At 48.5% G+C, this 20286-nt stretch overlaps 1 long non-coding RNA gene across 1 annotated transcript; it reads right to left on the bottom strand.

The window, feature by feature from the left end:
* Positions 1 to 11610: 11610 nt before the first annotated feature.
* Positions 11611 to 18992, bottom strand: LOC140419419 (uncharacterized). Its single transcript, XR_011945774.1, has 2 exons — positions 17798 to 18992; positions 11611 to 14294 (listed from the first exon to the last, which is right to left on the bottom strand). It is a non-coding gene; the product is annotated as an uncharacterized lncRNA (long non-coding RNA).
* Between the last annotated feature and the right edge of the window lie 1294 nt (positions 18993 to 20286).

The following is a 20286-nucleotide window of genomic DNA, read 5'->3' as shown; positions in this document are numbered from 1 at the left end:
CCTTACTTTCTGCATAAGCCTACCATGGGGAACCTTATCAAATGCCTTACTAAAATCCATGTACACTACATCCACTGCTTTACCTTCATCCACATGCTTGGTCACCTCCTCAAAGAATTCAATAAGATTTGTAAGGCAAGACCTACCCCTCACAAATCCGTGCTGACTATCCCTAATCAAGCAGTGTCTTTCCAGATGCTCAGAAATCCTATCCTTCAGTACCCTTTCCATTACTTTGCCTACCACCGAAGTAAGACTAACTGGCCTGTAATTCCCAGGGTTATCCCTAGTCCCTTTTTTGAACAGGGGCACGGCATTCGCCACTCTCCAATCCCCTGGTACCACCCCTGTTGACAGTGAGGACGAAAAGATCATTGCCAACGGCTCTGCAATTTCATCTCTTGCTTCCCATAGAATCCTTGGATATATCCCGTCAGGCCCGGGGGACTTGTCTATCCTCAAGTTTTTCAAAATGCCCAACACATCTTCCTTCCTAACAAGTATTTCCTCGAGCTTACCAATCTGTTTCACACTGTCCTCTCCAACAATATCGCCCCTCTCATTTGTGAATACAGAAGAAAAGTACTCGTTCAAGACCTCTCCTATCTCTTCAGACTCAATGCACAATCTCCCGCTACTGTCCTTGATCGGACCTACCCTCGCTCTAGTCATTCTCATATTTCTCACATATGTGTAAAAGGCCTTGGGGTTTTCCTTGATCCTACCCGCCAAAGATTGTTCATGCCCTCTCTTAGCTCTCCTAATCCCTTTCTTCAGTTCCCTCCTGGCTATCTTGTATCCCTCCAATGCCCTGTCTGAACCTTGTTTCCTCAGCCTTACATAAGTCACCTTTTTCCTCTTAACAAGACATTCAACCTCTCTTGTCAACCATGGTTCCCTCACTCGACCATCTCTTCCCTGCCTGACAGGGACATGCATATCAAGGACACGTAGCACCTGTTCCTTGAACAAGTTCCACATTTCACTTGTGTCCTTCCCTGCCAGCCTATGTTCCCAACTTATGCACTTCAATTCTTGTCTGACAACATCGTATTTACCCTTCCCCCAATTGTAAACCTTGCCCTGTTGCACGTACCTATCCCTCTCCATTACTAAAGTGAAAGTCACAGAATTGTGGTCACTCTCTCCAAAATGCTCCCCCACTAACAAATCTATCACTTGCCCTGGCTCATTACCCAGTACTAAATCCAATATTGCCCCTCCTCTGGTCGGACAATCTACATACTGTGTTAGAAAATCTTCCTGGACACACTGCACAAACACCACCCCATCCAAACTATTTGATCTGAAGAGTTTCCACTCAATATTTGGGAAGTTAAAGTCGCCCATGACTACTACCCTATGACTTCTGCACCTTTCCAAAATCTGTTTCCCAATCTGTTCCTCCACATCTCTGCTGCTATTGGGGGGCCTATAGAAAACTCCTAACAAGGTGACTGCTCCTTTCCTATTTCTGACTTCAACCCATACTACCTCAATAGGGTGATACTCCTCGAACTGCCTTTCTGCAGCTGTTATACTATCTCTAATTAATAATGCCACCCCTCCACCTCTTTTACCACCCTCCCTAATCTTATTGAAACATCTATAACCAGGGACCTCCAACAACCATTTCTGCCCCTCTTCTATCCAAGTTTCCGTGATGGCCACCACATCATAGTCCCAAGTACCGATCCATGCCTTAAGTTCACCCACCTTATTCCTGATGCTTCTTGCGTTGAAGTATACACACGTCAACCCATCTCCGTGCCTGCAAGTACTCTCCTTTGTCAGTGTTCCCTTCCCCACTGCCTCATTACACGCTTTGGCGTCCTGAATATCGGCTACCTTAGTTGCTGGACTACAAATCCGGTTCCCATTCCCCTGCCAAATTAGTTTAAACCCTCCCGAAGAGTACTAGAAAACCTCCCTCCCAGGATATTGGTGCCCCTCTGGTTCAGATGCAACCCGTCCTGCTTGTACAGGTCCCACCTTCCCCAGAATGCGCTCCAATTATCCAAATACCTGAAGCCCTCCCTCCTACACCATTCCTGCAGCCACGTGTTCAACTGCACTCTCTCCCTATTCCTAGCCTCGCTATCACGTGGCACCGGCAACAAACCAGAGATGACAACTCTGTCTGTCCTGACTTTTAACTTCCAGCCTAACTCCCTAAACTTGTTTATTACCTCCACACCCCTTTTCCTACCTATGTCGTTGGTACCAATGTGCACCACGACTTCTGGCTGCTCACCCTCCCCCTTAAGGATACTGAAGACACGATCCGAGACATCCCTGGCCCTGGCACCCGGGAGGCAACATACCTTCCGGGAGTCTCGCTCGCGACCACAGAATCTCCTATCTATTCCCCTAACCATTGAATCTCCTACAACTATTGCTTTTCTATTCTCCCCCCTTCCCTTCTGAGCCCCAGAGCTGAAGGAATAACTAAGGTGATGGCTGCGGAATTCGAAAAGCAGTTTGCGCAGTTTGCGAAATGCATGGAGACGGTGAGGAAGGAGATAAGGGAGGTTTTGAGTGCGCTGGTGGAGGAGGTGATTTCTCCGGTGATGACGGCGGTGGCGAGCGCAGTGGCGCGAGAGCAAGGGGAGGCGCTGAAGGAAGTGGAAGAGACGTTATTGCAGCACGGTGATCAACTTGCCTCGATGGGGAAGGAGATGCGGAAGGTGATGGACATTAACAAGGATCTGCGAGGAAAAATGGAAGACCTGGAAAACAAATCCAGGCGACAGAATTTGAGGATTGTGGGGCTGCCCGAAGGAGTTGAAGGATCGAAGCCGACTGAGTATTTTGCCACGATGCTGGCAAAACTATTGGGGGAGGGGGAGGATCCCTCCCGATATGAACTGGAACGGGCTCATCGGTCGTGGAGGCCTGTACCAAAGGCGAGTGAGCCGCCAAGGGCAGTGACTCTGTGCTTCCGTAGGTACAGTGTGAAGGAGAAGGTCCTGAGTTGGGCCAAGCATAAGCGGGTGGTGCAGTGGGCTGGAGCTGGTATACGTGTATACCAGGACTTTAAGTGGAGCTGGAGAGGAGGCGGGCTGCCTTTACCGGGTGAAGAGGGCACTGTACATTAGCAAGGTGCAGTGCGGCATTGTATATCCAGCGAAGCTGAGGGTGACTTATAAGCTCAGGGACTTTTATTTTGGAATGGCGGAAGCAGCGAAGGAATTTGTGAAGGCAGAAGGACTGTGGCAGAACTGACAAATTGAGGAATGGTCATGTGCCGATGTAACCTCATGACTGTATTTTCTTCTTTTTTGTTTCACTGCGCGCGGGTGGAGGGGATAAAGGAGCCAATGTTGTATATATTTGGACAAGGGAAGTGATGGGACTTTCACTCGAAATGAGGGCTCTTTGTGGTGCAGGTGGATATGCGGGGTTTGTGTGCTGAAAGGGGATCTCTGGGCTTTCCTAGGGCTCTGGGCAAGGGGGAAAGGGACCCAGGCGGGGGCCTCCACGCTGGCCGGTTTAAGCCGGCCAGTGAACAAGAGTGAGGTGGGGGGAGGGGCTGCGGCCATCGGAGCCTGGCAGAACAGGGTCCGAGTGGTCTAGCCGGGGTGGAAAGTTGGGGGGAAGGAACTGAGGTTGGGGGGAGGGGTTTTACAAGAGGCAGTGGACGGGAGGAGCTGGAGACTTTGGCGAGGGGGGTGGAGGGGGGGGGGGGGGGTACAACTCTTGGGTATCATGTACGGTACTCTTTCAGAGGCTGGATGGTGTTGAGTGGGGGGGGGGGGTGGGGGGGGGGGGGAGTGGACTCTATAGGTAAATGGTGACCATGGGCGGTCCCGGACTCCTTTTTCTTTTTCTCTTTTGTTTTTTGTTTCCACCGTGGGAGGGTTTGGTTTATTGGATGCATATATTGACAGGTGGGCCGTTGTTTGGGGTGGTGGGAGGGTGGGATCGTTGGTATTGTTAAGGGGATTGATTTTGTATTTGTTACCGTTTACTGTTTGTGGGTGGGGTGTAAATCTTTGAAGGAAAATGTGAAAATGTAGAATAAAAATATATTTTTTAAAAATAATAAATCCCCTAGTCACCACACTCCGGCGCCTGTTCGGGTGAATTCAGAATGACCAATTTGCCGAACAAGCATGTCTTTTGGGCAGAACGTGCTGACTCCGCACAGACAGTGACCCAAGCCGGAATCGAACCCAGAACCCTGACACTGTGAAGCAACCACTGTGCTACCGATCCGCCCTAATGATGCAATTTGATGGGCACATTGTCACGATAGTGACTGATGGGCAGAAAAGTCTCCCCAGTAATTACAGTCAAAGCTTTTAACATAAGTGGGGAGTGAACAGGAGTGGGGTAAATTCAGAGACAGGCAAGGCAGTATCCAGTTATTAGCCTTGACCAGAAGACCAGCTTTTTCAGCATTGATTCTCCAGAGCTATTAAAGCTCTCGCTTGTCTCACAGGAAGGAAACACAGGTTCAGGTGCTGATGGAGATCCTGATACATCGTCAGTCGCCAATAATAATGGTATATAAAATCAAAGACTTGAAATATGTGAAAGTATGATCGATAAGTTTGCAGATGGAAAATTGTTGGCGTGGTAACTCGCGAGGACAAAAGCCTTAAATTATGGGATGATACAGATGGGCTGGTCATATGGGGGCAGAACAGTGGCAAATGGAATTTAACCAGAAGAAGTGGTAGCTCTTGTCCAGAGTCAGTGCAGACATGATGTGTGGGTGATTTCCATCTGTGCTGGATCATTCTGGAAAACATTGAACATTCAGTATCACAAGCAGGAGGGAAGAAGATGGAGGAATAACTGATTCTGGGATTGAACCCAGCAAGAGTTTGCATTTTCTGGGGAGGAGAGAGGAAGGACTCATTGGGGGAAAAAAATCTTAAGTTCTGCATTGTTGCACAGGAGAGCAGCATTTAGGGAAGCACGGTGGTACAGTGGATTAGCCCTGGATTAGCCCTGCAGCCTCACGGCGCTGAGGTCCCAGGTTCGATCCCGGCTCTGGGTCACTGTCCGTGGGGAGTTTGCACTTTCTCCCCGTGTTTGCGTGGGTTTCGCCCCCACAAACCAAAGATGTGCAGGTTAGGTGGATTGGCCATGCTAAATTGCCCCTTAAATGGAAAAGATGAATTGGGTACTCTAAAAAAAATTTGATTTTTTAAAAGAGCAGCATTTAATCATTTTGAGAAATGGAGAATAGCTGAATATCCATTGACAATAATTTGTTTGATTATTTTTAACAATTGGCAACCAAGTTATTTTGTATTTTCTGTTTGCAGTTTCAATGGTGCAGCTCTTACCCAACATTCCATGCGGCTGTGAATGTGCCCTATTCACTCCACAGGAGCCCAGTGCTCAGACACAATGCTGGGCAGTATCTGGAGCATGGGCAGTGTCACTTTGCTAGGAGGTCTGCAGGTGCGGGATCGGTTGTTTGGGGCGGTGAGAGTCGGTGAGGTGGAGGGAGGAATGGAGCCGGGAGTCGGGATGGGGAGGGAATGAAGGCGTCATTAACACTCCCTGCTGGTCATAAGGCCGGAATAAGACCCTGCAAATCCCGCGTTTGCGTTTCAGAGCTGGCATCGGGCAGGGATTAGAAGAATGGGGGACCTGTTCATCGATGGGACGTTTGTGAGCTGAGGGGCACTGGAGAAGAAGTTTGGGCTACCCCCGGGAAACACTTTCAGTACATGCAAGTGAGGGCGTTTGTGAGGCGACAGGTGAGGGAATTCCCGCTGCTCCCGGCACAGGGGATTCAGGACAGGGTGATTTCGGTTCTATGGGTTGGAGAAGGCAGGGTTTTGGCGATATATCAGGAGATGAAAGAAGAGGAGGAGGCTCTGGTAGAGGAGTTGAAGGGCAAATGGGAGGAGGAGTTGGGGGAGGAGATTGAAGAGGGTCTGTGGGCTGATGCCCTAAGTAGGGTTAATTCCTCTTCCTCGTGTGCCAGGCTCAGCCTGATACAGTTTAAGGTTATTCACAGAGCGCATATGACAGGGGCGAGGCTGAGTAGGTTCTTTGGGGTGGAGGACAGATGTGGGAGGTGCTCAGGAAGCCCGGCTAATCACACCCATATGTTCTGGTCGTGCCCGGCACTGGATGGGTTCTGGAGGGGTGTTGCGAGGACTATGTCTAAGGTGGTGAAAGTCCAGGTCAAGCCAAGTTGGGGGCTCGCACTATTTGGAGTGGCGGACGAGCCGGGAGTGCAGGAGGCGAAAGAGGCCGGCATTCTGGCCTTTGTGTCCCTGGTAGCCCGGCAGAGGATCTTGCTAATGTGGAAAGACGCGAAGCCCCCCAGTGTGGAAACCTGGATAAACGACATGGCAGGGTTCATCAAGCTGGAGAGGATAAAGTTTGCCTTGAGAGGGTCTGCGCAGCGGTTCTTCAGGCGGTGGCAACCGTTCCTAGACTATCTCGCGGATAGACTATCTAGATGAAGGTCGGTCAGCAGCAGCAGCAACCCAGGGAGGGAGAGGGGGGGGGGGGGGGTAGAAGGGTGGGCGGGGAAAGGGGTTTTTCCTAGCGGCACTTGAGAAAGGAAAAACATAAACATGGGAAAGTCAATATGTGCGGGAGGAACCCATTGTACAAAGTTCTGTATTATGTTGGATTGATATGTTTATGTCTTGCTCTGAGACTTTTCTTTTCTTTTTTGTTACGGGGGAGGGGGTTTGAATGGTTGAAAATTTTTGTTGCAAAATTCTGAATAAACATATATTTTTTTTAATTAAAAAATCCCGCGTTTGCAGCTGCGGAGCTTTTATCCGGTGTCAGGACCAGTTCCACGGCCGCCATCTTTGTTTAGCGGAGCGGCTGAGGGACCACCTTGATGACGTAACAGAGGCGGTGCTTCAGGATCCCGGTGACCAGGAGAGAAATGAAATGAAATGAAAATTGCTTATTGTCACAAGTAGGCTTCAAATGAAGTTACTGTTAAAAGCCCCTAGTCGCCACATTCCGGCGCCTGTTCGGGGAGGCTGGTACGGGAATTGAACCGCGCTGCTGGACGCAGCACTGGACTGTTATCAAGTGCAATGTATCTTTCCTGAGGTTTGGTGGCCAGTACGGAACACAGTTCATTCAGGAAGTGAGGAAGACAGCAGGAATTTATCTAATCTGTGATTTACAAGGACACATTCTTAGTTCCCAGCAGTAATTTCCTCATTTTCCCTAACCTACCCTGCTTGTTAATTTTATTATTTCTGATAATTCCATTACTGTAGCTATAAACATCACACATTAGAATTTACTCTGTTCCATTATTCACTCTGGTTTAAGTTTATGTTGAGGTTAATAACAGACAAACTCTGTCCTCTCCCCAATCCGATTAGAGTTTCCAATGAGTCGATTCTGTGGAATGGAATGTCTTATCAGCGTTTCCACGGTGACCTGTCTGCAGTGAAGGAATGTCTTATCAGCGTTTCCAAGGTGACCTCTCTGCAGTGAAGCGTCTGCTTGAGGTTTCTAACTCAGACTAAACTTCTCTCTCCCATAACACGCATTATATCAGACATTGGATGTCAATGTATTTCATCCATGTTATGTTAATGTCTCCAAAACCCTAAAAGGAGTTCAGATACATTAAATGTGGAGGGACAAGTTGATAAAGTGTTTAAAAAACACATGGGTTCCAAGGTTTTATAATTCTGGGTGTGGAGTACAAAAGGACAGAGGTCATGTAAATCTGTACAAATCATTGGTTAGGCTGCAGTTGGAATATTAGATCAGGTTTTGGGGACCTTACACCAGGAAGGATGTCAAGGTCATGGAGAGGGTGTAGAAGAGATTCACTGAGATGATCCCAGGGAAGAGAGGCTTTAGTTACCAGCAGAGATGAGAGAAACTGGGGCTCTTTTCATTCGAACAGAGGCTGACTGGAGATCAGAGGGAGGGGGGTTTGATTCCGCCCTTGGGTGACTGTGTAGAGTTTGTGCTTTCTCCCCGTGTCTGCGTGGGTTCCTTCCGGGTGCTCCGGATTCCTTCCACAGTCCAACGATGCGCAGATTAGATGGACTGGCCATTCTAAAAGATTTCCCGAGTGTCCAAAGGTTAGGTGGGGTTATGGGGATAGGGTGGAGGAGTGATCCTGAGTGGGGTGCCGTATTGGAGGGTCGGTGCAGATGGGCCGAATAGCCTCCTTCTGCACTGAAGGGATTCTATGGACCAAAAAAAGGCTCATAGGAAATATCAAGCAGACTGTACAACAATGTTCAGGACTCTCACTGTCCCTCTGGGGCCTGCCCGGGGGGGGAGGGGGGGGGGGGGGCGACAGTGGAGGAACTGGTGATGGTTTCTCTGATCTCTGAATGAAATGTTATTTTTAAAAGTGAAGGGTGGCTGTACTGGAAAATCTGAGTACCAAGTGCCAGCTTGAACCATTCTCCAATCAGTTACAGCACAGCTCCCTCTACATTGCCCCATGAAACACTCCCAAGGCAGATACAAAATGGTGTTAGAAACAGAGTAAATCTCCCTCTATGCTGTCCCCATCAAACACTCCCACAATAGGTATATCACAAGGTTAGAAACAACGTATATCCTCCGCTGCACTGTCCCCATCAAACACTCCGAGGACAGGTACAACACAGAGTTAGATGCAGATTCAAGCTTCAGTTACACTTTATCATCAAACACTCCCAGGCCAGGTGCAGCACGGGGTTAGATACAGAGTAAAGCTCCCTCTACACTGTCCCCATCAAACACTCCCAGGACATGAACAGCACGGGGTTAGATACAGAGTAAAGCTCCTGTTACACTCTATCATCAAACACTGCCAGGTGCAGATACACAGGCAGGTTAGCAAAACAATCCCTGGATGCCAAGGCTAGGAGAGACAGAATGGAAGGTATGGCAAGCTGGGACTGTTAAAATTTGGTTTTGGGATCGCAGATTACCCACAAAGTGGAGTGGGGGAATGGGATTAGATCAAGCTTAAAGTGTATCCAGGTAGATAAATCCCTGGAAACTGATTAAATGTATCCCAGGACGTTGTGGGCGGCTAGGGGGGAAATTGCGGGTCCCTAGCAGAGATATTTGAATCATCGACAGCCACAGGTGAGGTGCCTGAAGATTGGAGGTTAGCAAATGTTGTGCCTTTGTTTAAGAAAGGCCAGAGGGAAAAGCCTGGGAACTACAGACCGGTGAGCCTCTCGTCTGTGGTGGGTAAGTTGTTAGAAGGTATTCTGAGAGACATCATCTACAGGCATTTAGAGAGGCAAGGACTGATTAGGGACAGTCAGCATGGCTTTGAGTGGAAAATCAAGCCTCATGAATTTGGTTCAGTTTTAAAAAAAATCTTTTTATTGTTGGTTGAGGTTTTTAAAGGGGTAACCAACAAGGTAGATGAGGGCAGTGCAGTCGACATTGTCGACATGGACTTTAGCAAGGCCTTTGACAAGGTACAGCATGGTAGGTTGTTGCACAAGGTTAAATCTCACGGGATGCAGGGTGAGGTAGCCAATTGGATACAAAATTGGCTTGACGACAGAAGACAAAGAGTTGTAGAGGGTTGTCTTTCAAACTGGAGGCCTGTGACCAGCGATGTGCCTCAGGGATCAGTGCTGGATCCTCTGTTATTTGTTATTTATATTAATGATTTGGATGAGAATGTAGGAGGCATGGTTTGTAAGTTTGCAAATTACACCAAGGTTGGTGGCATAATGACGAGTGAAGGTGGTTATTTAGGATTGCAATGGAACTTGATCAATTGGGCCAGTGGGCCAATGAACGGCAGATGGGAGTTTAATTTAGATAAATGTGAGGTGATAAATTTTGGTAGATCGAATCGGGGCAGGACCTACTCAGTTAATGTGAGGGAGTTGGGGAGAGTTATAGAACAAATAGATCTCTGAGTACAGGTTCATAGCTCCTTGAAAGTGGAGTCACAAGTGGACAGGGTGGTGAAGAAGGCATTCGGCATACTTGGTTTCATTGGTCAGAACATGGAATACAGGAGTTGGGACGTCTTGCTGAACTTGTACACGACATTGGTAGGGCCACATTTGGAGTACTGTGTACAGTTCTGGTCCTATTATAGAAAGGATATTATTAAACTAGAAAGAGTGCAGTAAAGATTTACTCGGAAGCAACCAGGACTTATTGCCCTGGAGTGTAGGAGGCTAAGGGGTGATCTTATAGAGGTCTGTAAAATAATGAGGGGCATAGATAAGGTAGATAGTCAACACCTTTTCCCAAATGTAGGTGAGTCTAGAACTAGAGGGCGTAGGTTTAAGGTAAGAGGGGAGAGATACAAAAGGGTACAGAGGGGCATTTTATTCACACAGAGGGTTGCGAGTATCAGACAGTTATATGGGAAAGCTGGGTATAGAGGGTCATGGGCCAAATGTGGGCAATTGGGACTAGCTGGGACTGGGCGGCATGGACAAGTTGGGCCGAAGGGCCTGTTTTCATACTGTAAACCTCTCTGACTCTATACAACTGCAGCAAAACATCCCTACATTTATATTAGATTTCCTTTGCAATAAACAATAACATTCCATGGACCTTCCTGATCACTTGCAGACTAACTTGGGATCGGGCATGCCGATCCCTCTGTAACTCAGAGTTCTGCATCTCTCTCCATTTAAATAATATTGTTTTGTTTAATACTTCCTGACAAAGTGGACAATTCATATTTTTCCAAAGTTATGCTCCATTTGTCAGTTTTTTACCCACTCACTTAACCTATTTGTAGTCCTTTGCAGAGTCCTTAAATCCACTTCACAAATTACTTTCCTCCCGGTCTTTGAGTCATCAGAAAATTTAGCCGCCATTCAATCCCGTCATCCACATTCATACAGATTGTAAATGGTTGGGAGCCCAGCACTGATCCTGGTGACATTCCACTTGTCACATCTTACCCACCCAGAAATGACCCATTTATACCTACTTGCTGCTTCCTGTTCGCTAACCAATCCTCTATATGCTGATATGTTGCCCCCCACACAATGAGCTCTTATGTTGTGTAATAACCTTTGATGTGGCACCTTGGGAAATCCCTTCTGGAAATCCAGATAAACACATCTACAGGTACCCCTTTATTGACATCCCTTGTTACTTTCTCAGAGAACCTTGACAAATTAATCAGCCACAATTGATTCCCTGAACTCGGCAGCACGGTAGCATTGTGGATAGCACAATTGCTTCACAGCTCCAGGGTCCCAGGTTCGATTCCGGCTTGGGTCACTGTCTGTGCGGAGTCTGCACATCCTCCCAGTGTGTGCGTGGGTGTCCTCTGGGTGCTCCGGTTTCCTCCCACAGTCCAAAGATGTGCAGGTTAGGTGGATTGGCCATAATAAATTGCCCTTAGTGTCCATAATTGCCCTTAGTGTTGGGTGGAGGTGTTGACCTTGGGTTGGGTGCTCTTTCCAAGAGCCGGTGCAGACTCGATGGGCCGAATGGCCTCCTTCTGCCCTGTAAATTCTATGATAATCTATGAAACTCCATTTTCAAAACACTGTGACAAAAGAAAAATCAAATCTGCTCTACCCCTCTGGCTCCTTTGCCAATTACCTTAGAGGGCCTCACTTTCTGTTAAAGAGCCTGTCAACCCCTCTCACCCACTTTCCTAAAGTGAACAAATTTAATCAGGAAAAGTCCAACAAATTCAAATATTTTCCTGTTAAAAGTTTATTGACGAAACAGAAACATGGTTAAAAAAAACTAACAGAAAATTACTTGAGGATCAAAGACAGTCAGAGTGACAGGATGTTCACAATGTTCTGGGTCCCAAATGATTTCCCTTCGGCTCCTCTGTACCCTGTTCCCGTGACTCCCCGCTTTGGACACGGGGGCACTGAACCCTGGAGGTCACATCACCATCAGCCCCGGTCACCTCCCCATCCCCCGAACCCTGATTGTTTGGAGGTCCAGTACCCAGTTTAGTACAGGGCGAAATCGCTGGCTTTTAAAGCTGACCAAGGCAGGCCAGCAGCACAGTTCAATTCCCGTACCAGCCTCCCCGAACAGGCGCCGGAATGTGGTGACTTGGGGCTTTTCACAGTAACTTCATTTGAAGCCTACCTGTGACAATAAGCGATTTTCATTTCATTTCATTTTAGTCAGGCCTCCAGCACCTTACTAGCTCTAGTAGCGATGCCCATGGCAGTTCCCCTACTGGGGAACAGCCCCCGTTATTCTCAGCTAAATTCAGCCCTCAGCTCCATCACCTGGCTGTCAGTGACACGAGCAATAGAGACAGAAAGGTGCCCGAGGGTCAATTAGGAAGACAACATTTGTGGATTTGGACCCCCATAAAGGTCAGCAACTTCTCAGAAAAAATCAAATTCCCAGTAAACAAATTAAAGGATCACACGACGGGTCTTCAATTATGAGTTTTAATGCAACAAACAAACTAGAAGCTACTTTAACTCGGAAACCTACACAGTAAACTATAAACTAGAACTTTGCCCTTTTACACTATCTAAAATCACACTCCACGATTCTAATTACTCTGTCCTGGAACTTAATTGTCTCAGAACCTGTCCAAAGTGATGATTAATTCCCGAGGATATACTTCAGTTCTTCGACCAAGACACTGAGGAAAAAAGGGAGAATAGAATGTGAACTGGCAAAATACATAAAAATGGACTGTAAAAGCTTCTGTGGCTACGTAAAAAGGAAACATTTGGCTCAGACAAAGGTTTGTCCGTTCCAGATAGAGTCAGGAGAATTTAGAATGAGGAATAGAGATCTCTACAGCCACCTTGTTCAACACTCTGGGATGTAGATCATCAGCTTTTGGAGTTTTATTCACTTTCAGCCCCATTAATTTCTCCAGTACGACTTCTTCACCAATACTAATCTCTGCCAGTCCCTTGGTTCTCTGGTGTTTGGGGACAATTTCTGGATCTTCCTCTGTGAAGTCAGACACACATTGTTCAGTTTCTCTGCCATTTCCTTAGTCCCCATTATAAACTCTCCTGTCTCTGCCTGGAAGGGACCCACATTGGTCTTTGCTAATCGTTGGCGTCACAGCTGGTGCGATGAAACAGACAATCCCGTCTCACATTGAGAGGTGGACAGTCTCTCCCCAGTGTGAACTTGCTGGTGTCTCTGCAGGTTGGATAACTGAGTAAATCCTTTCCCACACTGAGAGCAGGTGAATGGTCTCTCCCCAGTGTGAATTCGCTGGTGTGTCCGCAGGATAGATAACCGAGTCAATCCCTTCCCACACTGAGGGCAGGTGTACGGCCTCTCCCCAGTGTGAACTCGCTGGTGTTTCCGCAGGGTGGATGAATCACTGAATCCCTTCCCACACTGAGAGCAGGTGAACGGCCTCTCCCCAGTGTGAACTCGCTGGTGTGTCTTCAGGTGAGATAATTGAGTAAATCCTTTCCCACATTGAGAGCAGATGAATGGCCTCTCCCCCGTGTGACCTTGCTGGTGTCTCAATAGGTGGGACGAATCACAGAATCTTTTCCCACACTGAGAGCAGGTGAACGGCCTCTCCCCAGTGTGAACTCGCTGGTGTATCTGCAGGTTGGATAACACAGTGAATCCTTTCCCGCACTGAGAGCAGGTGAACGGCTTCTCCCCAGTGTGAACTCGCTGGTGTGTCTGCAGGTTGAATAACTGAGTGAATCCCTTCCCACACCGAGAGCAGGTGAATGGCCTCTCCCCAGTATGACTGCGTTGATGAACCTCCAGCTTAGATGGGAATCTGTATCCCTTCCCACAGTCCCCACATTTCCACGGTTTCTCCATGTTTTGGGTCCCCTCGTGTCTCTCCAGGCTGGACAATCAGTTGAAGCCTCAGACACAACACGGGTACCATCTCTCCCCACTCTGAATGTTAAGTTTTTCAGGCTGAGTAACTGGTTAAAGCTCTTTCCACAGTCAGTTCACTGGAACACTCTCTCGGGTGTGTGTTGTGTGGGTCTCGGTGCTTTTCCAGTCACACTGATGTTTCCACAGTCAGTTCACTGGAACACTCTCACTCGGGTGTGTGTTGTGGGGGTCTCGCTGCTTTTCCAGTCACACTGATGTTTCCACAGTCAGTTCACTGGAACACTCTCACTCGGGTGTGTGTTGTGAGGGTCTCGCTGCTTTTCCAGTCACACTGATGTTTCCACAGTCAGTTCACTGGAACACTCTCACTCGGGTGTGCGTTGTGTGGGTCTCGGTGCTTTTCCAGTCACACTGATGTTTGAAATCTGTAGCTGACAGTTTGGGGTCAACATTTTTCATTCCACAATCATAGTCTGAGGATATTCAGGTTCCAAGGAAGGGAGTGACTATCAGATCAAGACGTAACGTTTGGAATTTCTGTCTGTATTTCTTCCTCGTCTAATATCCTGTAAAAACATTTTACAAAAATCATCACTGTCCGTACAGGATAGAAACTCAGAACACACAATTCTAGTTTCTATGTCATATTTTTTCCTCTCTCTTATTCCCCGAAAGCTGCAAATCTTCATCCCACACACTTCCTCTGTTATCTTTCTTTTATAAATTTAGAGTACCCAATTAATTTTTTTCCAATTAAGGGGCAATTTAGCATGGCCAATCCACCTCCCCTGCACATCTTTGGGTTGTGGGGGCAAAAACCACACAAACACGGGGAGAATGTGTTAACTCCACACGGACAGTGACCCAGAGCCTGGATTAAACCTGGGACCTCGGCGCTCTTGAGGCTGCAGTGCTAACCACTGTGCCACCGTGCTGCCTCTCGCCCTCTATTCTTATCATGCTGTATCTAATAATAATAATCTTTATTAGTGTCACAAGTAGACTTACATTAACGCTGCATTGAAGTTACTGTGAAAATCCACTAGTCGCCACTCTACGGCGCTAGTCACCCTCCCTATTCTCCTGAAGGTGCTGATTCAGGCTGATTGACAGATCCAAGCTCAGCTCAAGTTTTCTGTCCAGGAGGTCACAACAAATATGAGCTGCAACCAGAGAAAATGCTGGAAAATCTCAGCAGGTCTGGCAGTATCTGTAGGGAGAGAAAAGAGCTAACGTTTCGAGTCCAGGTGACTCTTTGTCAAAGCTAAAAGACGGAAAGTGGGAAATATTTATACTATGGAGTGAGAATGGAGTCATCTTTCATGTATAAATATTTCCCATTATCTCTGTCATTCAGCAAGATGCCTCCTCGACGGAGACAAGAATTCAATCCTTTGAAAACCAGCCGAGTGGCTGGCGGAGTTCCTGGAGAACTTGGGGAACTGAGGGTCGGAGAAAGAACATCCGAGTCGTCGGCCTGTCAGATGGTCATCATAGAATTTACAGTGCAGAAGGAGGCCACTCGGCCCATCGAATCTGCGCCTTGCAAACAGCACACCAGCCAAGCCCATACCTCCACCCCATCCCCGTAACCAGTAACCCCACCTAATCTTTTATTTGGACACCAAGGGCAATTTATCATGGCCAATCCACCGAACCTGCACATCTTTGGACTGTGGGAGGAAACCGGAGCACCTGGAGGAAACCCACGCACACACGGGGAGAACGTGCAGACTCTGCACAGTCAGTGACTCAAGCCGGGAATCGAACCTGGGACCCTGGAGCTGTGAAGCAACTGTGCTAACCACTGTGCTACCGTGCCTCCCATAAATGCTGTTATTTTCTGTCCATTTAGTGTGGAGGGTAAGGCTCCCGTTAGGTTCTTCGAGGACCGACTGCCACGTTTTCTCAAGCTGGATGTGAAGCCAGGGCGTTTCAAATTAGAAAGGGTGCATCGGTCTTTGAGGCAGAGGGATAGTTTTCATCCCAGGCCTGTAATCATTCACTTCCACAACTTGAGAGAATGTCCTGGAGACGGGTACAGTGAGGTGGCGTCTGGCTCCAGGAGGGAGTGAAGATTTACTTCTTCCAGGACTTTTCGGCAGCAACACAAACGAAGCGTCGAGACTTCGATGAGGTTCAATGGCAGCTCAAGGCTGTGGGGAGTGAATTCCGTCAGGCTTTATCCTGCAACCTGAAAAATGGGATCCAACAACTCCGTCAAGTCTTTCAATAATCCAACTATTGCCTTGGCCTTCATTAAATCCATGAAGGGCAAGGATCTGGAGGGATGGTTTGCAGCTCGGACTAACTCAGGTTCTAATCCGGACTCTTTCCCTGTCATGGTGTTGTCTGAATTTCAGAATCACTGAAATACCCATAGGGACAGGAGTAGGCCATTCAGCCCCTCGAGTCTGTCCTGCCATTTAGTGAGATCATGGCTGATCTGTGACCTAACTCCATATCCCTGAATATCTTTGCTTAACAAAACTCTACCTCCGATTTAAACTTAACAACTGATCCAGCTTCACCTGCTGTGTGTGGGAGAGAGTTCCAAACCTCTCCCACCCTGAGTGTGAAGAAGTTCTTCCTAACATCTCTCCTGAATGGTCTAGTTCTGATTTTTAGACAATGATCCCAGTTTTAGAATCTCCAACCAGTGGAAATAGTTTATCTTTATCTACCCTGTCTTTTCCTGTTAATATCTTAAATACTTCAATCAGATCACACCTCGTTGCTCTCTTTTAGTGGCTACAAATATGGCGGTTAATAAGGTCGCCTTTCTTAATCTTAATTATGAATATGCTTTCAGAGTCGCCAGGTATCTCTCGCCATAAGGTTCAACCGAATATCGATCAAAGAGCCAATACACCAGTTAGTTAGTTCAAAGTCAATGGTACTTTATTTACACACAGTATGATTTATTCATGCACAATAACACTACAGGCTAAACTATATCTATCACTAACACATATATTTAACTTCGGGTGCCACTTCAGTCAGAGGAACAGTGGCCGTTGTTCGGATCTGAGGCTGTTGGGTTCGAAGAGGTAGCAGGAGCATAGCTCTGGTCGTATGTCTGGTAGCGAGCGTTGAACTTGAACTTACTTGCTTCTGGTGGTGCAGGTGGAGGGGTCTCTCCAGTTGAGAGTCGATTCCAAGAGAGCAAACACATGGTGGGGTTCCTTCTTATACTCGGGGGGGGGGGCTTCTCGCACTTTTACGTGGGCCTTAAACTTGGTCCCAATCAATTGGGCAGCTTCTCGATCACCGTCATCGATCTGAGCCAATAAAGGGGCGGGTGCCTTGATGGTTGGGCGTGGCCTAAGTGGCCGTTGGCCTTGCTTTTTTGTACCTTCTTGCTGAGGTAGTGGCGCCAGAATGTCTGGGACGGTATTGGCTACCTGAGCACTAGTCCTTTGTTTATCAGAGATGGGCCATCAATTTGCAAATTGGCCAAGAGTTTCGGTTCCGTCTGCAGTCGGTCTTCTAAATACACATTCAGGCTCTGTGCCTGCTTGTTACTTTGCATTGTCCATTTTTCCGTGTGCTCTGCGAGTGTCCATTTTATATGCTGAAAGTGGCCATCCCAGATGGCTATAACCTTAACCTTCTAAATTCTAGCGAAAACAGGCTTAATTTCCTCAAAACCCCCTGCCCCTCAGCATGAACGTGTGTCCCCCTTGTGACAGACCCTTTGTACAAGGTGAACAGCTGCTCCCTATCCACTCTGTCCATATCCCTCATAATCTTATACACGTCCATCAGGTTGCCCCTCAGTCTTCTCTGCTCCAATGAAAACAACTCAAGCCTATCCAACCTCTCTTCACAACTTAAATTCCATCCCAGGCAACATCCTGGTAAATCTCCTCTGCACCCCGTCCAGTGCAATCACATCCTTCCTATAATGTGGCGACCAGAATTGCTCACAGTACTCCAGTTGTGGCCTCACCAAAGTTCAATGCATCTCCAACGTGACCTCCTTGCTTTTGTAATCTAAACGTCAATTGATTATTTTTTTGGCTGGAGAAACGCTTTATTAAACTTAAAAGCCTGTTGCAGCACTCACCGAGAGAGTGTGACAGAGAGAGTGAGACAGAGGGGAACGGAAAGGCAGAGAGAGAGCCTTTTCACTCGCTCCCTCCACCCTCTCTCCGTCTCTGTCCCCAGGCCCTCACACCCACAGCAATCCAACAGTGACAACCGCAGCAGCAGAAACTCCATTTCATTCCAGCCTCACATTTCAGTCTGAAACACAGGCTTATTTATTCCAGGATTATTAAATCCAGAATTACACCCACTTCCCGTTCAGAGACTTTAATTCCGCAACATCCACATTGCTTTATAGTCCATGGATTCATTTCTAAAAAGTTACCTCCCTGTTGTTAATTGAGAAAGTTCACCAGAGTCCAAGGGCCTGGATCTGAACCGTGTCCCCGGGAAAGGAGCGCTCCCTGCCCGCCAGAGTCCAGGGGCCTGGATCTGAACCGTGTCCCCAGGAAAGGAGCGCTCCCTGCTCGCCAGAGTCCAGGGTCCTGGATCTGAACCGTGTCCCCGGGAAAGGAGCGCTCCCTGCCCGCCAGAGTCCAGGGGCCTGGATCTGAACCGTGTCCCCGGGAAAGGAGCGCTCCCTGCCCGCCAGAGTCCAGGGGCCTGGATCTGAACCGTGTCCCCAGGAAAGGAGCGCTCCCTGCCCGCCAGAGTCCAGGGGCCTGGATCTGAACCGTGTCCCCGGGAAAGGAGCGCTCCCTGCCCGCCAGAGTCCAGGGGCCTGGATCTGAACCGTGTCCCCGGGAAAGGAGCGCTCCCTGCCCGCCAGAGTCCAGGGGCCTGGATCTGAACCGTGTCCCCGGGAAAGGAGCGCCCTCTCCCTGCCGGATGCTAGTGAGGTAATCACGATTTTCGGTCAAATATGAAACATGTAAGGGGATAGGAGGAGGCGCATCGATCCCTCCCTACACAACCCCACCCCTCCCATCTCGCTCTGTACCCCGAAGCCCGACCTTGCATAGAAATTTGGGAAGGACACAAAGGTGTTTGTGGGAGCGAGGTGAAGCAACAAGAGGGGATGACGATGTGGGGGGCGGGCGGTGTGGCGGAGACGGTCCGAGCGGGAAGGTGGAAAAGGCTGTGCCATGGTGACGGATGCAGCCTGGAGCTGGCCGGCAACCCGCCGCTGCTGCTCGGCGACCACATCTTCCGCGGCTTGGCCGCCCTGCCTGGCTCCCCCGAGCTGGCCTGGGCCGACCTCAGCGGCCTCAACCAACTCACCGTCCGTGGCGCCGCGCTGGCCCGGCCGCCCGGACCTGTCCTCTTCCCCCCTCCTGGGAGCGATGAGAGCATGGAGGAGATTACAGAGAGAGACAAGAGCATGGAGGAGATTACAGAGAGAGACAAGAGCATGGAGGAGATTACAGAGAGATAGAGAAGGGACTGGAGGAGATTACAGAGAGTGGAATGCTCTTTAGTGAGTCTGTGTGATGCGGTCACCACGTTTCTCATGGTTTATAACTGAATATCTCATCTCTTTCTTAAAGACTTAAGAATGTCTTTGTATCCAGTCCATCCCCTGTCCCTCTGGCTCAGTGTCGAGAACATACATTGTCTGTCCTTTAAGATTATTTTTATAAATTTAGATTACCCAATTCATTTTTTCCACTTAAGGGGAATTTAGCGTGGCCAATTCACCTACCCTGCACATCTTTGGGTTGTGGGGGCAAAACCCACGCAAACACGGGGAGAATTTGCAAACTCCACACGGACAGTGACCCCAGAGCCGCTATCGAACCTGGGACCTCGGCACCGTGAGGCAACAGGGCTAACTCACTGGGCCACTGTGCTGCCCCTCTTTCAGATTATTTACCTGTTTATGCCTAACTTTATCCTCAATCTGACCTCTGAAAACCTGCTTCTATTGTGGGTTCTTAGTTTTAAAGTCTCATTATTCAATAAACTATTTAATAATGTTTATTAAAGTTATTCAGATCATCTTCACCTGGTCTCCCTCTGTCTACATTCCCCACCTGGTCTCCCTCTGTCTGCATTCCCCACCTGGTCTCCCCCGGTCTACATTCCCACCTGGTCACCCTCTGTCCTCATTCCCCACATGTTCTCCCTCTGTCTACATTCCCCACCCTGGTCTCCCTCTGTCTACATTCCCCACCTGGTCACCCTCTGTCCACATTCCCCACCTGTTCTCCCTCTGTCTACATTCCCCACCCTGGTCTCCCTCTGTCTACATTCCCCACCTGGTCTCGCTCTGTCTACATTCCCCACCTGGTCTCCCCCTGTCTACATTCCCCACCTGGTCACCCTCTGTCCTCATTCCCCACCTGGTCTCCCTCTGTCCTCATTCCCCACCTGGTCTCCCTCTGTCTACATTCCCCACCCTGGTCTCGCTCTGTCTACATTCCCCACCTGGTCTCCCTCTGTCTACATTCCCCACCTGGTCACCCTCTGTCCACATTCCCCACCTGGTCTCTCTCTGTCTACATTCCCCACCTGGTCACCCTCTGTCCTCATTCCCCACCTGGTCTCCCTCTGTCTACATTCACAAAC

The sequence above is a fragment of the Scyliorhinus torazame genome, chromosome 5 (genome assembly GCF_047496885.1).
Source record: "Scyliorhinus torazame isolate Kashiwa2021f chromosome 5, sScyTor2.1, whole genome shotgun sequence".
Lineage (NCBI taxonomy): Eukaryota > Metazoa > Chordata > Chondrichthyes > Carcharhiniformes > Scyliorhinidae > Scyliorhinus > Scyliorhinus torazame.
The sequence above is the reverse complement of the archived record's forward strand: the minus strand, read 5'-3'. Positions and strand labels throughout refer to the sequence as shown.